The sequence below is a fragment of the Pagrus major genome, chromosome 19 (assembly GCF_040436345.1).
Source record: "Pagrus major chromosome 19, Pma_NU_1.0".
NCBI lineage: Eukaryota > Metazoa > Chordata > Actinopteri > Spariformes > Sparidae > Pagrus > Pagrus major.
The window spans coordinates 18,713,035-18,739,852 of NC_133233.1; the positions used below are offsets into that span (position 1 = coordinate 18,713,035).

The following is a 26,818-nucleotide window of genomic DNA, read 5'->3' on the forward strand; positions in this document are numbered from 1 at the left end:
TGCCAGGGTGAAAAATTTATTCAGACAAGGTTTTTTTTTTTTTTTACAGGATTCAACAGTGTTAAAGTGCCAGAAAGATACATACAACATGTAGGAGGCATTATGAAAGTAAAAATGTGTGTGGCTTTAGAAACTGTTGCAAAACAAATTCCATTCCTCTTTCACCTCATTGTGGTTTGACTTCATTTACACAACATCACGAATTCTCACTGTATTCAGGCTCAATAGTGTCATGAACCCAGAAGTTATGATATTTTTAGGTTTTCGAAAATTTGATCGGACTTGTTTCCTTTTTTCTCACGAGTGTGAAGAGGGCCTGCATAGAAATGGAGACGCCTAAGAAGCTTTCCAGTTGATCGCTTATCAAAAAGGTGCAATAATTAATAATTAATTTAGTTAATTTTTAAGAATTTTAGTTGAAAACGTAAAAAAAAAAAAAAGATCAACAGAATGTGAACGTTTTGATGTTATGAGATATATTTACTGAAGTTAGCATGCTAACCAGCTAGCACTGACCAGTCCCGGTCCAAAGCTCCCTGTGCTCACAGTCCGGACCGCTAGCTGTACTGCTAACTGAGCTGAATAGCTAACTGCAGCTACAGTTAGCAGCAGTAAGGGGTTACCCTGGTGATATGCTGCCCTCTGAATTCGGCACATGGCCAAGTCTTACATATTGCACCTTTAAAGAGATATTAAACAAATACAAACAAGTCTTTCTGCATTTTAAGAGACAAGACGATATCCTGATCATTTGGAAACATTCATGTATGATACAGAAAATACCTCTGCACAGAAAAATTATAGATTTCTATAACCATCCATATGGTTAGGGTTTCAAAGCCTTGACAGGAGAAAGTAGTGTAGTGAGAAATCAGCACTGCCCCTTTAAGCAGACCAGCATGACAGTTGTAGCACTAGGTACTTCCCAACCACAATGTGTATCACCACAGGGGCCCATTCAGGGTGTATATCTGTGTCCTCTCAAAGAAAGGGGGAAGTGGCTAGTATTAAAAACATGCAGTATCTCTGTGTGAGCCTGTGTGTGTGAAACCGAATCCAACACCGACTGCTTCCACCTTTTGCATCCATCCCATTCAGATCAGTACCTTCAGAGCGCGACAGCTGCAGCAAACCTCTGCGCGAGGGTCTGCAACACCACCCGGCCTGCAAAACAGAGAAAGAGGAGCATGTTTGACTACTGATATGACTGTTTGTGAGCTGTCCCCTGTTTCATAATGCGAGTTATTACGAAGAACACTTTCATTATGAGTTGGGAGTGTTAGCTGTGGGAGAGTTAGAGATAAACTAAACATGTTAATGTAGAGTTTCCCCCTTGCTTTCCCCTCTTAAGTAGCACTGAAGCCAAACTATGCAATTTAAGTGATAGTGAGATGATAGTGAATGCTAGAGTGAAAGGTAATAGAGTCACACAAAAAAAAACAGTGAATTGACTGAGTAATATCAGTAACACAACAAAAACTACAGCATGTAATGTTAGCTAACATCTGCCACTGTTAGCCAACATATACATTCAATTGATTATTTTTTATAAATTAAATATTTCATTTGAAGAAGAAAGACTGTCATTTATATTAATAGTGATAGTGATAAACCCTAACCTCAATAACACAACTACAGCATGTAACGTTAGCTAGCATTTGCCACCGTTAGCTAGGTGGTGGCACCAGAACAAGCTGTAAAGATGGTGAGTTTTACTTCTTATGAATTCAACTTCTCATTTGTTCAAGAGGAAGATTGTCATTTCTAATAAGCTTCGTGGCCAGTTTATAAAAAGGTACACCTAACGAAGACTAACCCTAACCTCAATAACATAACATCTATGGCACGTAACGTTAGCTCACATGACGAGGCTGTAAAAGCTTTAGGTGTATTAAATTGAAAGAAGGTGAGTTTTATATCTTCTGAATTTGTCTTTTCATTTGTAGGAAGAAGGCTGTCATCTATGTTAAACAAAGTGGCCTGTTAATTAGATAGAGCTAGCTAAGACTAACGCAACAGTCCAGTGTCAAACCTTAACCTCAATAACGCAACAATATCTACACCACGTAACGTTAGCTTGCTAGTGGTCACACCAGAACAAGCTGTGAAACCTTGTATTGAACTGAAAGAAGGTGAGTTTTATATCTTCTGAATTCAACTTTTCATTTGTAGGAGGAAGATCGTACTTTCTACTAAACATAGTGGCCGGTGAATTAGGTACAGCTAGCTAAAACTATCGCAACAGTCCTGTAATAAACCCTAACCTCAAGAACGTTGAGTTTTTGTTAGAACTTCGCATTTGTACCTAATTTTGCCCCGTTTACGACGAACGATCAGTAATTAAGAAAAGGCTATACTGTACGATCATTCTGTGGCCCTTATATTAGTAGTTGTAGTCGTTTTAAGGTTTAGCTGTCCCGTTTTAAATCATTTCCTGACAGGATCAGGTTGGCAAAATATGGATCCTACGTCTATTTAAGCCTCTGGTACAAAAGTTTAACACTTTGGGTGTAACTGAATGGTTCGGTTGGTGGCTGTTGGCTTATAGTGGAAGGTGTTTTCTAATATTTAAGCCCATCAAATGCAAATATTGTGCTGGAGGTGATTTTAAACATCTGTAACATCTCCAAGAATTTAAACCTAGACAAGAACAAAAGACATGTGGGTTTCAAAACAAAGTTTTAGTTTCTAATTACACCTCTCCACTGAGGTTTAAGGGGTTAAAACATCGAGTTGCTCAGACACATTGATGAACTAGATGAATACGTGTTAATTTTGGCCAGCCATAAACCACATGACAGTTTAGAGGAGCCTCTGGTTGTAAAAATCGAGAGCAACGTGTCACAGAAGAAGCGCTGACGTCATAATGGAGAGCTCCGCTTTCAACTGTGACTTCTGAAATTTAAACGAGAAGGCAACGCCAGAGGACGCCACCTTGTTTGCTTGTACAAGAAAGAAAACACATAGGCTAGTAATGTTATTTAGGATGGTGACAACACCAAAGTGCTGGTAATTTTATTTCCCCGCCCCCAAATATCACCAAATTTAGTGATGAAAAAGTCAATTTGATGATCAAATCCGTAAAAGAAAATTGACAAAAACGGTCAACAATCAGATTTGCCCAATTTTAAGCTCACTTTTGGAGTCCAGTGATTCTTTATTGTACGATTAGAAAACACAGTGATCAAAGTTGAGGTGACAGAGGACAAGATGTGATGACTCAAGCTTAAAAAAAAAAACAAGGAAATCCACCTCTCTCATAATGAAAAACCAGTAATGAATAAATGAATGTGTAAAATCTGTGGAGTGCCCCTTAAAAAAATCCAGGTGTGTTCCAGTGAAAACAAACACAAACTGAAAACAGTCAAGAGTAAAACAGTAATAGAGGAACTCCAGCTTCATGTGTGTTACTGCTGATATAGTTGGTGCCTCCATCACTGTCCCATTATAAGGACATTACATGGTTCACACAGAGGTTGACTTCTGGAGCAGCTGAGTGGCTGTAAAAGCAGGAACGCCACGTGTCAGACAAAATGTATTTCCAGGGGGCTGACAGCAAATCAAAAGAATGTGGGCGAGGTTGTAACCAACACGACCCAACTGGCACCGTGCCCTCCTCACGTGACCTCGCACTATTCGTGGAGGTTTGGTATCCGAGCGTGGCCCGGCTAAAACTGGCACTGGGATGAAATCCGCTCACCGGCACTCGGTCACATGTACCTTTACAGTATGCAGCAGCAGCAGCAGCAGCTCTTATGGACATGCAGGCGCTGCATACTCATATCTGAACCTGACTGCACTTTCATTTATGCACCATCTTTATTTATACGTGATGAGCGGCAACCAAACTTAACTGCTGCTGAAACGCTGAGGCTCGCAAGCAGGAGAGCTTGTATGACATTTCCCACCGTGACTTTGGTTCGCTGTGGGAAATCCTTTTTCATCTGACGTTGATTAAACCAGGTCAGTCACTTGATAACCGCGGCGCTCGGAGGGGAAAGTCTCATCTACAATGGGTCACAGAGGGAGCTGGCTGGCTGCCGTCCATAAACACTCACGATGCCGTGATACTGGCAACACATTAGACTGAACCACCGCCTGATATCAAACCAGATCAGATGTGACTTTATTATACAAAAAGGAGGAATATGGCCAGAGGTGCAAATAATGAGCAGGAGCAGTACAGAAAGTAAGAAAGGACTGATAACCATCCTCCATGAATGCACAGGATGTTTTTTCTGTCATTAAAAAACTGTAACTAAAGACAGAGTTCGATGATGTTATGAAGTAGCGTGGGACCATAAGAGTCGTATTTATCTGTGTTCGAACATTGCTGGAAACATTTGGGATTATGTAAGTAGGACTACATAACTCCCATTTTCATTGTTTGCACATAGTCTGTAAGTCAAGTCTATTTAGCAGAGCGATGAACATTACGTACGATCGAGAGGCATGTGTTCATCCTTGCATGAATGACACGTCTGCCCCTTCTCCCCACTCCTTGGGTACTGGGTCATGGAGGATATGTAAGAGCTGCAACGAGCTGCTTCCAACCAGTTGAATAAAAGCAACGTCAGCCCTCTTTGAGTCACCAGTTACTAAACTCGTCCAACTCCAGTTGCTTCGTATCTCCGCTGTAACGTGAACCGGCAGGAATTCGCAGCAGTGCCGACGATCTGCGACACGTCTTTCATCGACAACAAGCTCATTACCCAGAAACCTCTTGACCGGAGTGACAAACAGGAGGGCAACAGTAGGCAGGAACAATCCTGAAGGGAGGTTAAAGGTCTGGGTTTGAGAGACCACCTGAGGCTCACTGACCACCACAATGACGTCTCAAAATGTAGTCAGAAGAGATGTGTAAACAGCAAATCTGCAGATGAGTGCGCTTGAGTGGTGTGCGTAATATTCAGACGTCTGAAACTTTTCTCCGGGGAACCTCGTCACTTAAAAAACGTGTGATGCCGAGTTCAGGGCCAGGCCTTCCTCAAGAGCTGCAGCCTCATTAGCAGTCTGTATTTCGGAGATTTACCCACTGACACGCTGACCGACAGCTGCTCCAGAGGAAAGCCAGCAGGCGAGAGGAGCTGCCCGGTAATGGGGCACTTCCTAAAATCATCCATTTACAAAGCAGAGATTTCTCCTCACACTGACACGCTGTTATCCACTGCAAGTGCGTCCTTCTCTGCCAAAAGCAGAAATAAAATTGGCACGGACTGTTCAGCTACTCTTTGTAATGAGTCAGCATTGCTAATGTTTCTCTTCACACAGCTGCTGGCCTCACATAAAAGTCCATTTTCTGCTGCCAAGGACCACACATATGAAGAACTGGGGGACTTTTTAGTGGTCTCTTCCTGCCTCTCTTTGATTCACATGAAAAGATACAAATGAGACCATGAGGAGAAATGAATACACCTTTTTATTTCTTTGAAAACGGCTTCAATCAGATAGAAGCTAACAGCTGACGGAGGCGGCGTGTCAAATCAGGCTGCTATCAGGTTCAAGGTGCAGAGAGCCTCCCCTCCCCTCCTCCACGTCTCTTTACACGAGGAGCCAGTGAAGTCATCACAGCTGCTGCAGCTCTCCCATAGAGGCCGAGTGAAAGGTCGTCCCTCCAGCTGAGGGCTGTAAATTCAAGACGTAAAACGGGAAAGACGTATGCTCCAATCAACAGGTGCAGATCCAGAATGAATGCTAAACCGTTAGAGGAGGAAGGACAAAAGAGGGACGAGACAGGAGCATTCAGCCTGGAGAACTTACGACGCTTAAACGGCCTTAATTAAAACAAGGATAGTCCTTCATGGGAGCAACGCAAATTAAAGCGACCGGACAGAAAGTTGGCTCGTTCGACTCGTCCTGAGGCGATAATTTCTGCGTGAATGCCACACGTGAGGAATGTAAACAATCAGACACCTATAGCTGACCACACACTGCAGCCACAGGATCTCAAGTGAAACTGGCTGAAAGATGTAAACCCTCTGCACCGCTCCACTTCCTCTTAATAAAAGATCCGTCACATGAGCTGCATTCAATGAAAGTGACCACGGTTGTATATTCAAGCAGAGTCCGCAGGGGATGAATTTCCTGTGAATGCTGATTTTGAACATACATCTTTGTCCTTTGAAAACGAGTTCAAAGTGATGTTTTTTCACATTTCTTCTTAAAAAAAGGTGTATATTATTCTTAAAGTTATACTCAAGAATAAATCTCTTTTCAGTATCAAAAACAAATGTGCAGAGACTTGAAAGCTGGCTGGTATAAAGCTTTAACTTCATTTGAAACTTTAGGAAAGGAAACTCCTAAAATGAGGCTAAATACAAGACAATCCCATGCATGTCATCAGTATGTGTGTGCTGTATTGTGCACGTTACACGGCCCATCTCCTGATCTTTCATTGCTTCTGCTAATTGGCACCCTGAGATGACCGATCAATAAACTTTTGTTCACGTCAACTGGGACGGAGAGAGACGTGGGAAAGATTTACAGGTTTATGACGTCCAAGGGAGAAGTTATTTTTTAGCAAAAACGCCAAATATTTGATGTTTTTTTGCTTCTAAGCTGTATGAATGTCTTTCTGTTTATTTAGTCTCTCCTGTTTTCTGACCAAATACAGACCAAAATGACTTCAGCAGAAGAAGAACTGGTAATAATCACAATAATTATTTGTTTCACAATCAGCTTTATTAGCTGAGAAAGTGTACGTGGACAAGGAAACTGAATCTGGTTTTAAGATTGCTCTCAATGTGCAGAGACAATTCACAGGAAGACAGGACAAAGCTGAACAAGTGAACGCATCAGCACACCCGATTCAAATGATCAGCTCGTCATCAATCTCTGTTGAAGCCTGATAACGACCCGCTCATTTGTATCAGGTGTTCGGACAAGGACAACTCCAAAAGATGCAGTACAGGGTTGAAAAACACAACACTAACAAAAAATACTTGCGCATTGCACCTTTAAATTAACAACCTGCACACTACACCCTGTTAAGGATAAAACTAAGTCACCTTGTAAGCCAAGAGAAAGATTTTGGGTCGCCTACAGGTCACATTAGGTCACAAACTAACTTGATAAACCGCCTGCATTGTCCTCAGGGTGCACCGGTTTAACTCACTTCCTCAAAACATTTAGTAAATTTGTGTGAAATTGTGAGATATGACACAGAAGGGAAAGTTGAAGCAGGCGTATGATCCTTCAGGACAGCTCGTCATGCTCAGCCCATGGTGATATAAGGCCAATTGTTTTCGATGGCATTCGTGGAATTTCACCCTGTTTCTTCTGCTTTAATCTTCATTTCCAGTCATTAGGAAACATCCCACACAAATCCAATAAATGAACAACCGGGCCTCACATTAGCATTGTGCGTTTATTTCCTGCTGTAAAGAATGACGACATTATCTTTCTCAGAAAATCAGGAAGAATTTAGTTAGGGTCTTTCCACATCATAGCTCCTAATTTGACAAAAAAAAAAAAATACCCTCCTAATTCAGTTATTTAGGAAATTTAACTCTTTAACAGACAGTTTAAGAAATACTTGAGCGAGAACTTTCCCCGTCTTTGAAGCGCATCTCTTCCTTCCATTGACAGCTTTGACATTTTCCATGATGTCAGTTCATCTGGTTGATCCAACCGTGAACCCATCAGATGCTGTAAATAATGAAGATATATCTGACTTATCTAAATGTCACAAGGAATTTTGTGTAGTTTTTGTGCCCAGGGGCCAGCAGCTGAAGCCCTGCATGCCGAGGACGTTACGGTAATGAGACGGAAACAGTCGAGGCATGTACAGCTTGAAAAATTAAAGATATATATATATTTTTCCATATCAATAACTGTGGATTATGTACAGTCATCATTTCAGGGCATTTCAAAATTAAGGGAGTCAAAATGAGGAAGTTAAATTGCTTCCCATGAACTGTCCCCCACCCAGCTTCTGACCTTTCTGACCAGACTGTCTGGACACTGGACACCGATATCCAGGCTGTGTTTTCCAACGACAGCCACTATGCTCGTGGCTAAAAGGACCTCTCGTGCCTTTCTCACCCTGCGTCCCAACCCCTTATAACCCCTTTCCTCTTACACACCCCAGTCATTTTGAGGAATAACCAATAGCTAACCCGGCTTTACGGGACAGTGGAGTTTGGATTTGAGGCACATTAATCAGCAACTGTGGTGGGAAACTCAAGGGACACGTGAAACTGGAAGCACTGGTGTCCTACATTAAAAGACACGGTTGTGATTAATTGCTGCCCCCCTCACAATAAAAGTGTAGGTTTAGCTGTGAAGTTTCTTTATGGACATTTAATTCGGCTTCTTTTATCTGGGTTAGCTGAAGTTGGAGCACGTCCTCCATTCATTTCTGCGGCCGCCTTTGAACTCTCTCAAACGTGGAAGGCTAAATATTTACACGTCTGCCCTTGCTTGTTTAATGTTAAAGGCACACTCACACAGCAGAGTAAATGAATGAAAAAGCTTTAGACAAAACACCTCCAGCAGCTGATGAGTACCAGGCCACTTTTACAGCGCCGGTCCCACAGGTCCAACCTCCTTTTCAGGGCATGGGAGACAGTGACCCAGGGGTCTGCTCGGGGGCTCAGCGGAGAAGCACAGCCCTGCTGACACTGCTGTCTCTGTGAAAAGAGGCGATCTGTGCATTTAGAGTTGGCTCAGGCCCAAAGAGATTAAACGGAGGTGGGCTGGAATACCATGTGAGGGCATTACGGACAAAGACAACAAGCCATCTGATCAGCTGCGAGCATACCATTCACGATCACAAAAGGACGAGGTGTACAAAGGCACGTACTAGCTTGTTTTTTCAGTTTTTCTTAATTGACCCTTCACTTAACCCCTCTGTCCAACAGTGACTGTCCAATCACAGCTTAGCAAAATAACTAAGCTTTAGATTTTTCAAAGTCAAAGTGGTGCATGGAGCTGTAGTAAGAGTGAAAACCAAAAACATAAGGAGAGAAGTGAGTAAACAGTGTATTTGCCCGTTCTGTTAGCATGAACGGCCAACTAGCTTGCTGGTAAACTAACTCAACGTTACTTCCAAGGCCAAAGAGCATTTCATACTTTGTTGGACCAGCTAACATAAAAAAAACATAAAAAAAAAACTTAATTCAAGAGTTAAAGCTAATGCTAACGTTAGTGACTGTCTTCTTTGCGACTCTTTAGTGTATTTAGGGAAGTTTACCAACCCCCACCTGAACTCATTACTTGAGATATAATTTAAGGCCTCGCCCTATATGTAAATAAAATAATTGTTTGAAAATACGATGAGTAAAGCATAAATCTAACCACCGTCTTTTTCGACCGAGTATGTAAGGGGGCGTGTTAGCCTCGTCTTCAGCACAATATCATGCACCACGTAGCCGTAAAGTGTCTGTTTAAGAGAGGTCACAGGATTAATGGACCAGTCGATTAATCTCGTTGACTGTATTTAGTGAATGCCAAATGGCAGTGCCAGAGGTGTGAAAATCTGTTGGATTTCAGGCTTTAAGCTTACCGCTGTAATAATGCAACCAAAACTGCCCTTGTGACATTTTTCAGCCCAGATCACCTGGCAGCATAAACCTGAGGTGGGAAGAGACGAAACCTAAGACGTGCTGCAGAAAAAAGGGGAGGCAGGACTGAAAGTACAAAGGCAAGTGAGCAATAAAGGGAAAGAGCTGTGAGAGCAGGATTGACTCCACTCTCTTACTCTTAATCCTTAATTCAGTTTACATTTAGAGAGCTTGCTAATTCTTGCAAATGAAGCATCTGTTTTGTTCCCCATTAAGTAGAAAAAGTGTCTGGGTCAGTCAGAGGAGCAAGATTTCAACTTCCAGGGGAAATAATCAGGGGAAGGAAGCTATTACTAAATGAGATCCGCTGTCAGGGTGTTTCTAAATCTGTCACAAATGCTTTGGACACAGCCTTGAATCGACATAGAGACCAGATACAGGACATCAAAGAGCTTGTCCTTTACATCCTATGGCTAAAACACTCGTGTGTAATGGCATGCATTATGCTATAAAAGCTTCATGTAATGTTGCAGTCTGAAACCAAGCAATCTCACGCTTGGGGACAGGAATCTAATCTGTGGTGAATCAGCAGCAACTGAAAAAGTCCCGTCCTGCTTCTCCCTGATAGTAAAAAAGAACAACAGCCATCAGCAGGAAGAGGAAACAATGTCCAATGTCACCACAGAGGAGAGACAAGAAAAAAGACTTGTTCCATTCTCCAAAAATCTTGAGTGTTAAACAAAAGGATTCGATTTGTGCATTTGTAACAATTAATGGGGAGTTTCAAAACTGTCTCCTCGATCCAAGATGTAGAATTCATCATGAGTCTCAGACAAACAAAGACAATCTGCTGTGCGAATGAAAAGCTCATGAGACATGGCAGAGCACAGACGCTTCTGGGACGAGGCATTTTTCAGTCTGGTGCTGCATTTGTCTCATTTGGCAGAATCTGATGATTAGATTTACAAGTACAAGTGCTTATTTTTTTCAGACAAGAGAGAAAAAAAAAACACGTTCTGGCACAGAAACACTGGTGGATGGTTGAAAACCAGAAAATGTTTAATTGGCTGTTTTACTTCTACTTTTATAGCGTTTGGATCGACCACATGCTGCTCTTATCCAATTAAGAATTACTTGACCCAAAGCTGTTACAGTCCGAGATGCTCCCGAAACTTAATCCTCTGAAGAGGTATCAGTCGATAGATTAAATATATTATATCTACGCATGGTAGGAAGGGCTGTAAAGGTGGACTATTTGAGGATTAAAACAATAAGTCTGTCAATCAATTAAGAGAAAATGAATCTAAAACTATCATTTGAGTCATTTTCTCAAACATAAATGTCTGAAAAAAAAATAGCTTCAAAAATTGATTATTTACTGTCTTTCTTAGTTTTGTCAAAGATTCGCACTGTAGGTTGGACAAAACAAGTAATGTCAATACTTCAACTTCAGCTTTGAGACATTTTGATGGACATTTTTTTAAACTACTTTCTGACATTTCATAGAAATAACAATTGATCAATTGAGGAAACTGCAACAGATTAATTGACGGTCAACATTATCATTTAGCAAATACAGGATGCACTGATCCAACCTTTTCTCTTCCAACACTTAAAGGAGACATATTATGCTCCTGTCTCTTTAAGGCCCCTCCTCCCAAATATTTTGCTCATCAATCAATCTGCTCTGATTGGTCTGCTGACACATGCCTGAGCCAGCACTGCTAACAACAAGAGACCACCTGTGCTAAATCAATTTTTACGTAAATTATGCAAATGTGTGACGTAGCGTGATGTCACAGAGTCACAGAATAAAAGGCGTGACTACTGACGAGGCGTTTCAGGACCAGTGTTTTCTGTGGGAGAGAGGAGCTTCTGTTGGTGCGGACTTTGACTTTAACTTTCAAGAACTTTTACACACACAAGAACAAAAACAAAACACTAAAGGAAAGGAAATAAAACAAGAAAGCATAATAATAAGTCTCCTTTAAGATATCATCAACCCTTCCTGAGTCGTGATTCGATTTTCTCTCTTTCCCCCATTTAAAAGCTGCATACATCACTGAGAGGAACATTTTATGTAAGGCAACATGAGGTCAGGGATCGCTGTGGCGCTACAAACTGAGTTACTGTGAGCGAATGAATGAACTGATCGTGGAACACTGAATTAAATTATGAACTTGATGTCAAACTGCATCTAAGTGACATTTTCAAAGACTTGTTTTGTTCAACCAACAGTCTAAAACTCACAAAGAAGATAATCTGCTCATTTAAGAAGCCCAAACAGCAAATGTTATTATTTTTGATTAATTTTGTTTTGGTCAATTATACATAATTATACATTATATGATGTGGACTCATGTTGCTTATTGTATGTTATATTCATTTTATTTATACTGTGAACTTTTACACGTTCTTTAGTCAATACTTTGCCCTCGTCATCCTCTTCATTCAAAACACTGTGTTGTAAATTTCTATTTCATATTCATGAGTCTATTTGCAAGTCTACTTCTTTATTTTGACTGTAATGCACCACAGCACCAAGGCAAATGGCTCGTATGTGAAAACCTCCTTGGCAATAATTCTGTTTCTGATTCTGACGATAGCCAAAGTCCTTTTGGGCAAGTCTTGTAACTCGGCAGCCATCTTAGCAGCGCTTCAGCCAGGTATTTCGTGCTATCAAGACCAGGTCCAATATCTAAATGAATGGGAAGAGAGCCACAACTTCACTCCCAGTGGCCACCAGTCAAATCTGATTAAAAAACACTGAAGAAGTTTGGTAACTTTTGCCCTAAAATAAGGTTTAAAACACTTTTTTCCCCACAGGTTATATTTCTACTGTGCATGCGCAACTCTTAACTGTACTCGTGCATCAGTGCAACAACATGATTGGCTGATATGTTTACAGGTTGGGCTGTGCAGCAGCAGATTGGCTTTTGGAGGAAGGGGTGGGATATGTGTCATACTGCCTTCTCTGGAGTCACAGACTTCTATTCAAAGGTGTTTGTCTATTCTCTTACAACATCTCTGCTATAGAAGCACAAATAGAGCATCTGGAATAACATCAGAGCTGCATCTATCAATGAAATGCCAAAGAGTTATGAAAAACGCCCATCACAATTTCCCAGAGCCCCCAGTGTCGTCTTCAAATTGCTACTTTTGTGAACAGTCCAAAACCTAAAGTAAACCGAAAGGAATTGATTTACTATCATAACTGACAAAGAAAAGCAGCGAAACATGTAAGAAACACACACACACACACACACACATGAAAATCCTACAGGATGGCAGCACTAGATCAGTCATTGTGCCAGTGTGTCGTCCTCCTGCAGAACGAGGACAAAAGAGGAAAGTCTTAACAACCTGCAGTCCACACCTGACAACAGCAGAGTAATGAGCCGTTGTCTTCGGAGTAACTTTGTGAAGGTGGACGAGTCACAGAGGTCACCTGTAGGTCAGGTGATTGTGCTCAGGAACCTGTTCACTGATTAAGATGAAGGATGCTGAGCGCATAAGGCACGGGAGGTGCAAACGAGCCGGGGGCCCCAGGGGGCCCATCTGTTGTGGGCAAATAAACGGGGGCTTCAGTGAATGGGAAAACAGCCCTGCTCTTCCCCTGCGAGGCACAGCAGACAGCTCCATTAATCAGGACCAGGATGAGCCTGCTGGGCTCGCAGTGACAAGTCAGCAGTGGCACAAACCCTCCTCCTCCTCCTCCTCCTCACACTGTATCTCCATTAGAGGCTGGAGGTGTCAGCTGGCTGCAGCTTCTGTTCCTCTGTTGTCACTATCCATGTTTTCACAACTGTCCTCTAAGAATAACTGGAAAAAGTGACACAGGTGGAGCAGGGGAATAATTTATGAGCTGCCATTAATGACACCAATAAATAAACATCTGTTTTAGGAGCCGGTATGGTACCAAGTGACCAAATGACTTCAGCTTCACTCATATCTCTGAAGCGACTGAGCCTAAACTTAGATCTGAGTTTGACTTTGTTACAGTAAGAGTTATGCAGTAGTGACTGACTTTGTCATTAAGAAAGATTTACTGAACCGGATATTTTTGTTGGTGGCCTTTAGCTAGAGGAAGATGGAGAGATAAATCTGAAGGGTCATGAGATCATTAAGAGAAGAGGAACAAGAAAAAAACATTTCCGCAACACAAAGTTATGTGTTTTTAGACTTTACTCAAATTTTACAATTTTTCAAGTGAATCATTGGACAATTTTACCAATTGAGGTGTTAAACTGTCTGCAACCAGTTATTTTTCATTTATTAAAGGGGTCACAAAAATGGCCTTTCAGATGTATGGATGTATACAATAGAGCCACAGAGATTAGTTGATTCATTGATTAGTTGTCAAGTGTTAAATTTATTGCAAAATATTTTGATAATAGATTTATTGTATGTATGCAGAGTATGTTCTTAGAGAAAAAAAATGTCAAAGTTTGTTGATTTCAGCTTCTTTAATGTGAATATTTACTAGTTTTTTTACTCCCCTGTGACAGTAAACTGAATATTCTTTGTTTGTGGACAAAACAAGACATTTGAGGACGTCGTTTTGAGATTTGGGAAACGTTGATCGTCATTGTTCACCATTTTTCGGACATTTTATGGAGCAAACAATCGACAGATTAATGGTTAATGAAAATAATCATTAGTTGCGAGTATTGACTAGAGAAAAGGACAATGACACTGCTTTAAACACTGGGGGATTCCCCCGTCATAACTTTACTGTCTAATAGTCTTCAAACCCTCTGTAGAGTGTTTTGCCATCTTTTAAATAGGGATTGACCGATATGGATTTGTCAGAGCCAATACATATACCGATTATTAGTAATCAAAGAGACTGATAACCAATGGACTTGAGTACTGTGCTGAAGTTCAATTTAGAGGTTTCCATTTTCTGCCACTTACTTACTTCCACTTCACTACATTTATTTGATAACTTTAGTTTCTATTTACTTATATAGTAAAAAGAAAGAATGCTGCATCAGAGCCAAAATTTATTTTATCAGCCAGGCCGATAAGTTTCGTGCTACTAAACATTTTCCTCGGAGGTTTATCTTTTAGACAATAGTAGGAATTTTGTTGCATTCTGTTTACAATCATTTACAAAATATGTTAAGTAATTAAATTAAAATGTATAATGGGTTCCACCTAAATTATGTGATGGTGCACCTCAGTTAGGCACACCAGTGTAAAAAAGGTGCCCTGCAAACGCATGGATATATTTTTGGAAATGGACCACGGTGTTCATGTTCAATCTTCTCACCAGTCGTGGTTGGACTCACACCGATGCAGAACCTTTTTGTAATGCATTGCTATTTTCGGTCTGAACACGGCCTTAGCCCCAATTGGCAGTCATGTCTGCTGCATCTCTGGCTGTAAGATAAGACGCATCCCCTCAGAAAAGGGAGAGAGAGGGGGGAGGCAAGGGAGGGGACGAGGGGGAGCTCGGGGTGACAGGGTGCGGGCTGAGACAGTGGAAAAGGAAGATGGAGGAGCACTTTAATAGTATGATTCAGCAGAGGTATCAATTCCCACAGATGGCAGGCTGGCTCCTATTGACTTACATAGGAGGGGAGTAAAGAGGCAATCAAAACCACCCCTGGGACAGACAGTCAGCACATCAAAAGGGAGTGCGATCTGTGCCACCAAGGATCCCCATCATGAAGAACGGAGGCTGAGCTCTGTGAAGTGTGAAGGGAACGTACTATGAAATGCGTTAAAATCGAATCTTTAAATGTCAGCGTAAACAAAAACCTCTATATTTTTATTTCTATCTTAATGGATCTCTCCTGTCAAGAGAAAAATAAATCTGACTGGCGTACTGAGGCTCATCTTGAAGACTAAAGTCCAGACAACTGGAAATCCTGAGTGACAACCTGAGGCCGTATTTAGGTGTCAGAGGATGTCCTGTGACACCTAGACTCGCTGGGCGATGGCAGACGCAGACGTGCCTCGGGCTGCTTTCCTTTAGGAGGCCGGCAGCTTTCACACTTTCACACCAGCCGCTTTGAATAATAAACAACAGGAGAAGACAGAGTAAAGGTGAGAAAGCTTAAAAAAGGAACGACCTGGTGGAAGAGGATCCTCATTTGGTGACAGCACACCAGCCGGTCTCACTCCAGGAGAAAAACAACGACATTAACCTTTATGAAGGCACTTTTAATCAGCCTGATGAATTCTGCCAGACAGACAGCCGCCTGACCTCCAACCCCTGATGAGCGAGTGATGGAGAGAGTTGGCTCTGACATGATGCTGTTAATATTTCATTAACGTTGCTTTAATGATCATTAAACTGCACCGTGAACTCCACCTGCAACATGTGATCCTGTGTTGTGCCGTCTGCTTCTCTGTGTCATAAATAAAGATGAATTAGCCTGGTACACACACCTCTTTTCAGACGTGCACTTGATTACATGAATGCATTGGCGACTTTACAAGAAATACAGCTTTTAAGTCACATTTCTGTAGAAGTTAAGCAGCAAACTGACAAGGTCACAGCCACTGTTTCCACAACACAGCTCAAGTCTGAACTGAATGTTGTTTTGTCAATGTAAAAGCTGCATTTTCACAATTAATTTCCAATATAAAATCTGCTTAATAAACCACAAAATCATATTAATGAGCTTTACGTTGTGTAGGACATTCTTCCCATGATGGATCAATCTATAAAAATGTGTTTTCATTCATTTATTCCACATGCATCATGGAAAATAAAACACATTTTCTGCTTCATGCCAACTGCTCACAGTATGAATATCCAGCAGAGGCAATAATGTGCGAGCAGATAGGATTTAAACGAGAGTCACAACCACAACAGACAAAAATGTTTTTTACGATGCTGATACTGTCGGATTTGTAGGTTAATATGCAGCAGAGGTTTTGCTTTGCCCTAAAAATCAGTCGCAAGTGAAATGGAACAAAAATCTGCAGATTTAGGAGATTTTACCAATCGTACTCGACTTGAAGCAACCTGTACAGCTCCGCCAATCTCCTCACTTCTTTTGCTTCAGCTCTGTTACAGGAAGATAACGTCCCTATTCTCAATCAGACAACAGCACTGCATGAAAACGCACAGGCTACACATTCATTTTACAGAGACACAAAGGTCTTCGGCAAAAAAGATAGAGGATCATCCAGAAAATGTGTTGAACCCGGCTCATCTTTGACTGCAAGGTAGCGCAATCTGGCAACACACCAATCGGATACTTATGTGGAAGAGCGCACATTCCTGGTAAGATATATTGTAACATGAACACAATGTTTGCAATTAATTCATACTGTTTTGATTATTAATCATTGAGTAATTGTTTCATTTTTCAAGCAAAAAAGTCCAACATTTGCAGGTTCCAGCTTCTTTAATCTAAGGATTTGCTTCTTAGTAAATGAAGAGTCTTTGGGTTTTGGATTGTTTTGGATGAAACTTTGAGCTCTGGGAAATTGTGATGAGCATTTTTCACAATTTGTGACAAAAATGGCACCATTGACAAGTTGCATCTCACCATCGTTGGGACAGGAGGGTGTCAGGATTACAACCAGGAAAACATCCTACAATGAGCATCAACACCTATCAGAACTGTTTGAATCAGTGAAATAAATTAGAAGGGTGGGAAACAGTGATATAAAAAGACATTATATACATCATCGTCAAGCTTGCGCACCCACTTCAGTCAAGGCGCGTGCTAACTTTTTCGCAGCTACAGTGAAGATTTCACCTTAAAAAAAGGGTGTAAATGATGTCTTTTCGAATCAGTTTGGGATGTCAGGATTTCTGGAGACTTGGACAACAAGCTCTATGGAGCCATTATATTGTATTTTTTCCAGTTGTTCCTTTCCAACGTCTAAAGGCAAGTCCCCCATCTACTTCTGTTTTGCTGTGAAACTGCAGAAATGTTTTGTGGACTATGAAACTTCACCTGACCTTCCATCGACATGAGGGTGAGTAGATAACGACTGCGTTTTCTTTTCATGTTTCATTAGTTTTCTTATTTTCTTCCCTGGTAAATCATCTAATGACCCCTCGGATTGACCTCAGCATGGGAACTACTTGGAAAGAGCCATTACAAAACCCTTGTTCGAATGCCAAAAAGCCAGCGTCACAGGTTCAAAGTGTGAAAATGGTTTACACAGCAGTGCTGGTAATGCATGTCAGATTACTCATCCTATTTGCACAGAGTTGGCATACATCAGCATCATCGCAAACGCATGTGGGCTTTACTTTTAACTGCTGCGGGCAAACAAGCGGTGTCTATCCGTCTTGCACTCCTCCTCTGCTCTGTCAGCTCAACAATGGGAGTTTTGACACCCGCTTATTAAATGTGTGGGATTGTTTCCTTTCAAACTCAAGTCCCTTCACTGGCACAGCGGCAGGACACATAAACACAGTATGTAGGTCAGTCAAACAGTTTGTGTCTGCTCTCTCCCTCCACGCCTGAGGTGAACTGACAGCGAAATCAAACACATTGTTTGTCGTGTGTGACTCATCTCGCCAGGAGAATCTGGGAGGTGGAGTGGGGGGTTTGCCTCCTCCACGCCACTGTTTTTACCTCCACTACAGTTTGTGCCAACGTCTACCTGTCGGATTGTTTCGACAGCAGCCGAGGATCACGTTTACTCTCTCTTATGATTGATGGTTAACTCCGACCTCCTGTGTGTTTATGGCAGTATGTCATTCAGTGGAATAAACTGTGCCGGGCTGTAGCGAACAGAGAGAGCAGAAAGAGATGTCATGGGATGAATGCCGTGAAATCCATTCAGTGAATTACACAGATAAAACACACGCATGTACAATTTCCCATTTGATTTAGTAGTACAGCAATAAAATGTGGCGCCATGGGTTTGCGCACTGAACTTAATATAAGTGTGACAAAGCTTCAATTGAGCTCTGGAACAAGTAGGAACAGAATATATGGGACACTATATCCACAGTGGAAAACTATTTCTTACTTTGAAGCGACATTAAAAGGAAAACTGGGGAATTCAAGTTGGGTTCAAGAGGTTGAAGTTGATGTAACGCTATTTTCAATCCATTTCTTTACACATATAATTATGCAGAGGGGTCTTTGTAGGCACAGCTAGTCACAGGAAATGAAATGTGTTCAGTGATTTAAGCAAATTACAACTGTAATTTTCTGCATTTGTTGACAGCGGATCCGTTTGAAATATGTCAGACAGGCTGCACACCTCCAACTTCTCAGTGAGGTAACTAACTCCTTTACCCTCATTAACGTTATCAGGTTCCCTGGTAGCATAAAGTAAGCAAGTCATGTCATCAGTGTATACCCAACCACTGTGTAACACTGACACCACAGACAACCGCGGCTACAGTCTACAGACAAGCTGGTTAGATAATTTCAACCACAACTGACAACCATACCTGACAACGTCTTAATGAAAGTGTTGGTGCTTGTTGTGGTTTTGGTTCTGTGAGGGATATTTTTGATGTATGAAGCTGTATGAACTCTAGATATTACCAGGACATGTGGAACAAAAGAGTACGAAGCAGTAAATGGCAGACCCTGAACTCATTTTTGGGACTTATCTTTACAGCATGAATATTTTAAATAGAAAAAGCGATTGTGAAAAGATCAGATTAAGCTCATTTTCCAGTCATTTATACAGTTTAAAAATACAGGAGCACTGAGTTCAGTCCGGATGCAAAGAGAAGGTCAGATGACATCAGTCTCATTCTCTTGCATGGAGCATCTCAAGGCTGGTCATCAGTGTGACTGAGTGAAATACCGGGTCTGTGATTCCTTTCCTGGAGGGTGCACAGACAGTGATTGGTGAGTCCTTGGATAGTTTTTCCTCTTCTACCCTTCTGCTCTAGCTGTACACGGTCGGTCTGTCTCTTTAAACTCAACACTTCTACTCTGTACCACGAGTTGTAAACATAACAGACAGACACAGCCTCTCAGGTTTAGTCCCAAAAATGCAAATGAAAGTATTCATGGTATTTATGGTCAGCAGTCTGTAACCAGTGGCATCAATCACAACTGTGACGTCAAGCCCAGTCAGTCTCAAGGAATGAATCAACACAGGAGTCAATAGAGGTGTTAGAGGGCTACAACGCATGATTCTTCTTATTATTTATTAATGACTTAGTGTAGAAAAACGTCAAAGGAGAGTGAAAAATCCACATCGAAGTCAGTTACAGCTAAACACCATCGATAATAACATAAACATTTAAACTTCCATCAATATACAACCATATCTACTGTGTCCTGAGCCAGTTTACTGCAACATTCCTCTCCTCCACCAACGACTTGGCTTCAAAAACCTGCCCTCTTCTTGGCCTCCTGTGTGGAGGTCTGCATACACGGGGCTGAGGGGAAACGCCTGTGGGAGAATTAGCTCTAATCCAGCCAGTACGCCCTGCTTTGATGAGGATTGTCGCCACAATATAGTGCATGACAATGCTCTCCGCACTCTGCTATGCACTGATGTCGTCTGCATGCAAATAGAAAAAAAAAGGGCTGACCAGCTTCAGTGTTCAGCAGCTTTTTATCCCTCAGTGCTCCAACTGAATGATGGAAAAGCTTGGTGAGAAAGACATGTTAGGAGATTACGGCGGTTGAAAGTTAACGCTACACCTTTGAGAAGGAGGGCTGGTAATCTGAGAGAAAACACATAAGAAAAGCTTAAAATTAGTGTTTTTTTTAATGGGAGTTTGGAACGTAAACATGTTTCAAGTCTCGTTTTCTCTTCTTTCTTTATCAAATTGTATATACTAAAAGCATATGAGGTTAGGCAATGACATCATTCACCAGAGGGACCAATAGTGTTACATAACAGCCAGACGTTGCTGTGAGCGCCCCACAACACTGCTCCACGTGGTCTCTCTCTGAGGCTCCATACAGCACAAAGGCCTACTTACTTATTCAAAAACTGAAATAAGTGAACATTTGAGTCAGAAACTGATCTCAAGTGCATTATTTGCTGGCAACAGTTGCGTCATGAAAAAGAGGCCACTAATCCATACCACCCACAAAGTGAATATGTAATGACTTGTAGTTTTAACTCGCTTTAAGGGTACTTAGAAAATGTATTTTATCATTGGTGTTCGTTTTGACTTCTGTACTTATTGAGCCAAAATTGTAATTATAGAGGAGGTAAATGTAACTTAACATCTCTGCAGTGAGCACACTCTCTATATTAGTTTTCTCCAGTGGACAAGTATTTGGATCCAACTTTGGTAATTCGATTTGATTGGTGCAATGTGGGCAAGCACTAAAGATAGTTTGTTATACCATGTCATGTCCAATGAAGTGATATTACATACTATTTCTAGCCTACAGTTAGCTAGCTAATAGATGCCCATAGCTATAGCTCAGTCCCATTTGTGATTTCAGCAATTTGTTACCCTGTGGCTCAGCAGTAGGGCTGGGCGATATGACTTTAAAATAATATTGTAAAATCTTCTCAAAAGCACCTCATCAATGCAAGGACTGGGCGACAAACGACAACTAAGTTGGTCAAGGCAAGTATTAGAACAAGTGGAACAGTCTGATAAGTTTAGAAAATTACATCACTTTATTGTAATGCAGCCTTAAAACCCTAAAACCAGGAACAACACTTTTGCTTTCATGATTTAACCATATCCAAAATCTAAGAAAATATGTACTCTTGTATCACATTAATGATATAATATCAATATATTGCCCAGCTTTACTCAGTAGGTGTTGAAATAACAAACTAAAAGTAATGTCTAGTAATGATTCAGTGCTATTTTTAGCCAGCTAGGCTACCTAGCTTCCCTTTCAGAACAGAGAGTGAGCCTAGCTTGCTAGCTTCATCTTTCTGAGTGAATGTGAATGCGAATGTTGAATGTTGCAAAAGGGATAAATCGCTAACAATACATAAACAGCGCTATGTGTGCTTGTATCAACATTTTACCAGAAAAGGAGTATTCAACTTTCAGTTTTATTTAAAGGTGTAATTTGTAAGAAATGGTAAAAATTCGAAGGTAGCTTATTTCCAAAACTATCCGGGGGCAGCAAAATTCCTGCAAACGATACTGGACTTACTACTTTTTGCTGTAACCATCTTTGGTTGTAGTGACTAGCTGCCATTAGCAAGTAGCAGCTAGCTGTGAAGCAATCGCAAGACAGGGGATACAAAACAGAGGTGATTTACAGCAGCTGTCATCAGGATAATGACTCGGGGAGAAGAAGATGAGGCAGGGACAGGAGAGGCGTGGCAGAAGAGCGAGAGGGTCTGACTTTAGCAGTGGGTGAAAATGGTTTATTTAAAATCAAACCAGAGGTAATTGTGCAAAGTCAAACCAAGACTGTGTGGGTGAATTTATTTCGTTTATGTCGGGTTCGAATTAAGTTTATATCACGCTGACTTAACAAGGCAATTAAGCCTGTCTGACTAAGTGCTATATCGTAGGCAACCAGACGTGTTTCAGTTTCTTGAAGACGTTTTACCTCTCATCGAAGACGCTTCTTCAGTTCACAGTTCTTGTATCAGTTCTCACTTCTTCAGACCTGACGAAGCATCTTGGATGAGAGGTGAAATGTCTTGTTGTGTGCAAATGTCAGTTGTCGGTAATTCTAAGTGCTATATCGTAGGCAACTGGACTTGTTTCAGTTGCCTACGATATAGCACTTAGAATTACCGTGACCTGGATTACTGAAAACTTTCATCAACAAGCTCGTCTTAGTTCGGTAAAAGAAAGAAACTTGAATTCGGAAGGCGTACCGTTGTTTTTTTTTTTTTCCAGAAAGGAACATAAGTGTAAAAATACCTCCTTTCTTGACATTTGACACTTACTGCCTTTATATCTTCCAGCTGAGACTATGATCTGACGATCACCTCTTGCGGTACAAAGTGGTACAATGTGGTACAATGAGACAGGACGGGCCAAGGCTAGCTGGTTAGCCTTAAGTAACTTAAGTAGACGTCTCTGCAGCACAATACATAGCTGCATCTGACATAATGTCAACACTGTTGTCTCATCACACTCTGTTGGTAATGTTAGTTCATTTTTTTAGTTTTTAAACTAAAATTCTGGCCATATCTCACACACCGCTCCTTTAAGTATGAAGTTGATTTACATCCAAGGGCTCATGAGTCTCATTCCTCAGAAACATATTCCTCAAACTCTCACGTGGTAAACTGTCTCACACTAAAAACACTGTTCAAGGAAAGACGCTTGCAGCCAAACACAGGTCGTCACCGCCAATAAAAACACGCTGACAGCTCAAGAGACAGAAACAGAGCATGCAAATGAGGCAGCGTATTCCCAAAGAGGAAAGTGATGTCATCTGATAATAATGATGCTGTAAAATGAGACAGCCGGAGAGAAAAGTCGAGCTGGCGAGCGGCTGCAGCTCTGACTTCAGGAGTTATGAAGCGCTTTAATCTATTCCAGCTTCCAGCTCTGAAAAACAGAGATTACATAACGGCAGACCTCCAATGTATTCCTGGGCCTCTAAAGTATCTGAGAAGTATGTGTGCAGTCACTGTGGCGAGGCAGTGGAGTTTGGCACGGTGCGAGTTTGCCTGGAAAACACACAGATCTCTAAGATACACACTAACATACACAACATTTACTGTAAACGGCACTCCAGTGAGGAGGACAAGGTTTTAGCAGAAGTACCAGACGAGAGGAGAGCTGATGTAATCGTATCAGAAAATAGAAAATTCTCTTCCTCACTCGAGGAATAGCAAATATCTATGGATGTGACTCCCCTGTCCAACGACTGCAAACTATTCCTGTCGCTTTCAACTGCTATTATTTCATGTTTAAATGTTGAGTTCACGTGAAAAACACAGATGTTTTGCTTCTTGTCTCAGTTTTACTTCACTGTCTTGAATGTCTTTGAGTTTTGACTGTTGCAGACAAAAAAAAGACATCTGACGTCATCTTGATCGTTCTGTTTTAGCTACTTTCTGACATTTCAGAGACTTAATACTTGGTGGAATTTATCAGTAGATGAATTGACGGTGAACCAGGATGAATTCATTAATTGAATACAGTTGGGTTTAACGTATATCTTATCAGATCACCTGCGTCCATCTAAACAGTTAAGTTGGAATCTCTATTCAGAATGATTTCAATAAGATGGAAGAAATACAGCTAGAGGTTGGGTCATGATCCTCCAAATTCAGATACGGCGATTGGTCCGTCAACCCGTGTACCGTATCTATCATGCACCGGATGCAACTTCCAGTGTGTCTGCACCTTTACGTGTCAGTTTATCTTACAGATAAATACACAGCAATGTTTGACCCTGGATAAGAGAAGGAGAAGAAGAAGGAGGAGCAGAAGAAGAAGAAGATAATGATGATGAAAAAGAAGAAGAAATGGAAAAAGGAGAAGAAGATAATGATGATGATGATGATGACAGAGGAGAAGAAGATAATGATGATGAAGGAGGAGAAGAAGAAGAAGGAGGAGAAGGAGAAGAAGAAGGGGAAGGAGAAGGAGGAGAAGGAGAAGGAGAAGGAGAAGAAGAAGGAGAAGAAGAAGAAGAAAGAGAAGAAGAAGGAGAAGAGAGAAAATGATGATGAAAAAGAAGAAGGAGGAGGAGAAGAAGGAGAAGAAGAAGGAGAAGAAGAAGAAGAAGAAGAAGAAGAGAAGGAGGAGGAGAAGAAGGAGAAGAAGAGAAGAAGGAGGAGGAGAAGAAGGAGAAGAAGAAGAAGAAGGAGGAGGAGAAGAAGGAGGAGGAGAAGAAGGAGAAGAAGAAGAGAAGAAGAAGAAGAAGAAGAAGAAGAAGCCCTCAGGTGTGCATAAATTACTGGTTAGGAACACAAAAATGTGATATCGATATCTTATCAGTATCAGCCATGAGGTGCAGAAAGTTATCGGTTATGGATAAAGGCTGAAAACAATCCATATCATACATTCCTTTTTTTCTACACGATTTCTACAAGATTTATTTTTTCACACTTCTCGTTGCTTCTAAAACAAAGCTATTGTAATGATCCATAATTAAATAACAGATGAATGTACTTCCGCTTTCAGTAGTTCTCACCAAAACTCAAGAAGTAGCCTAGCTGACGATGTAAACAAGACGAACATGTTGACGTCCTCTGTTCACCTTCTACCATCCAGCTGGTTCAGCAGTGAGGAACATACAGCCCAAAAATATGACAGGTGATCATAATGGTGAGAACTGGGTTTTAAATTTCAGTTTTTCAGTTAGGCGAACCCAAAACACTAAAATTTGTGGCAGCAGTGTTTCTTTTCCGCCGGCCGCTTTTTCTCTCAGTCATGCTGCTTTTGTAAAGTTTTCTTAGCTTAGCTTCCTTGGCTAGTTGGCCAATGTTGATTTATGCATACGAGGCTGAACAAAGCCAAGATACGGACATGTGGTGCGGAGACGAGGATGCTTTTAAACCTGGTACAGGGATGTATGTCGGTGGTAATGGGAGATATACGCAACTGCAGCCTCATGACAACACTGAGGGGACACGCTGCCGCAAAACCGTAAACAACGATGTCATCGTCCATCGCGATGCTTCACTGTAGACATCGTCATATGCCAATTCAGCAGACATCGCCCAACCCTACCATTACCCTGACTTTTATGGGTGTTTTGTCGGTGAAATTACATTTAGACACTTGGATTAAAACTGGTCACAGAAAGAGGATTCACAGAAATGGCAAATAAGTAAGAAAGACATGTAAAAAAAAAGTCACCTTTTCACACAAACGAGCCCAGTTTTAACATAAAATGCATCTGTGTCGACGTCTTTTGGCTTGTAATGACATGAGAGCACCTCTTCCACTGGGATTCAGTACATACAGGGTGGATGCATGTTGTCATGGAGGCTTGAACCCAGGTCACACCGTCCTGCCCACACACTGAATCCACACTCATCCCATCTTTTGTGGTGCTCCAACATCTTCATATCAACTCAAAAACACACCTTAAGACACATTTCTCCTTTTATAGCACACGAACAGACTCCACACTGGCTGTGAGCTGCTGATGCTACTGCTAGATGCCTTTTATCATGTTTTGTTATGGTACCAGCACACTGACAGCACAGATTAAACAACGCTCGAAGCAGTATAGACTTTGTGGTCCATGGAGAATAAAAGCTACAACATGGAGCATTAAAGTAAGCACGAGACAACAATAGACTAGCAAGCACGTGCGTTATAAACACCTCCAGCTCTCAACTGTGCCGTGTTAACAGGCAGTTGGACAGACAATGGAGAAAGCCAGACAGAAAATGACACTTATCCCGAGAACAATAGTTTTAATAGTTTTCAGACAGGTTGCACCACGACAGCTTTTTACACTCACGTCTTAATAAACCTGTGCAAACTCGTCGCCATTCTCCTCTGTCACTATCACCCCCTTTTCAAATGAAGTTTCCAGCAAACAGACTGGAAAGATAAAGAGATTCTACTTCACAAACACAACCAGGCCCTGTTAATGAGTGCAATTACAAGAATTAGTGGAATAATAATGAATGCAGTCGACAGGGGAGGTTATAAAGAGCTCTTACCGCGCTGTTCGGGCTGGTTTCGCCGCCGCTTTGTCGCTTTTATATCCCATTTTTCCTGTTGATGATCAGTCGCGCGGCTCACACACACAAATCTCGACCTCACTTCCATGTGCTCGCGACCAGGACCACGCGCTCAGGGGAGCGCTCGGGATACGGCGCGTGACGTCACGGCGAGACTGGAAAGCAGGGCGAAAGAATCGATGCGACAACAACAACAACAATAATAGTAATAGAGGTTTGTTTACATGTGGGGCTCAACTTGGAGGTTATTTTGATTGTTTTTATTTTATATTATTGAGGATTTTCCCCAAATATTCCCACAAATATTTAACTTTTTGATATGATAAACTCATTTATAATAGAGATTATGAGTTTCTTGTCTAAATGCACACACACTTGGACTGTGTAAATTGTCTCCACAGGCAAATGAGCCCTAATTAATGTGTTTTCAACTCTTAATTGACCTGTTTTGCTGTCAGACACCCAAAAAATGACTTAAATCTGACCTGTGACATAAAATAAAGTGATTATTTATCATCTATGTATGTTTAATCATTCAAGGACTTGGAAGATTTGTCCAAGAACTATGTCCAGGAAGAAAATGATGTAGGAAACTGACTAAAAACTCACTCAGATTTGATGAGTTTCTCCTTAAACACATCTAATTCTGATAGCTAAGTTCACCCTTTTGCCCATAAAACAAGACAAGGAGTGACTTATGACACCTTTATAATGAAATTTGATCACCTGAGTATATGTAATACTAGAATGTCCTCAATAACAAGCTCTCAATTAGGTTAAAGTGTCCCATTGTGCCAGGTCAAGTGCTTCTGTAC

General features: G+C 41.3%; 1 long non-coding RNA gene across 1 annotated transcript; it reads right to left on the reverse strand.

Moving 5' to 3' along the window:
* LOC141014671 (uncharacterized) lies at positions 1-26,079 on the reverse strand. The gene is made up of 2 exons (XR_012180509.1): positions 25,983-26,079; positions 1-1,164 (listed from the first exon to the last, which is right to left on the reverse strand). It is a non-coding gene; the product is annotated as an uncharacterized lncRNA (long non-coding RNA).
* Positions 26,080-26,818: the final 739 nt, after the last annotated feature.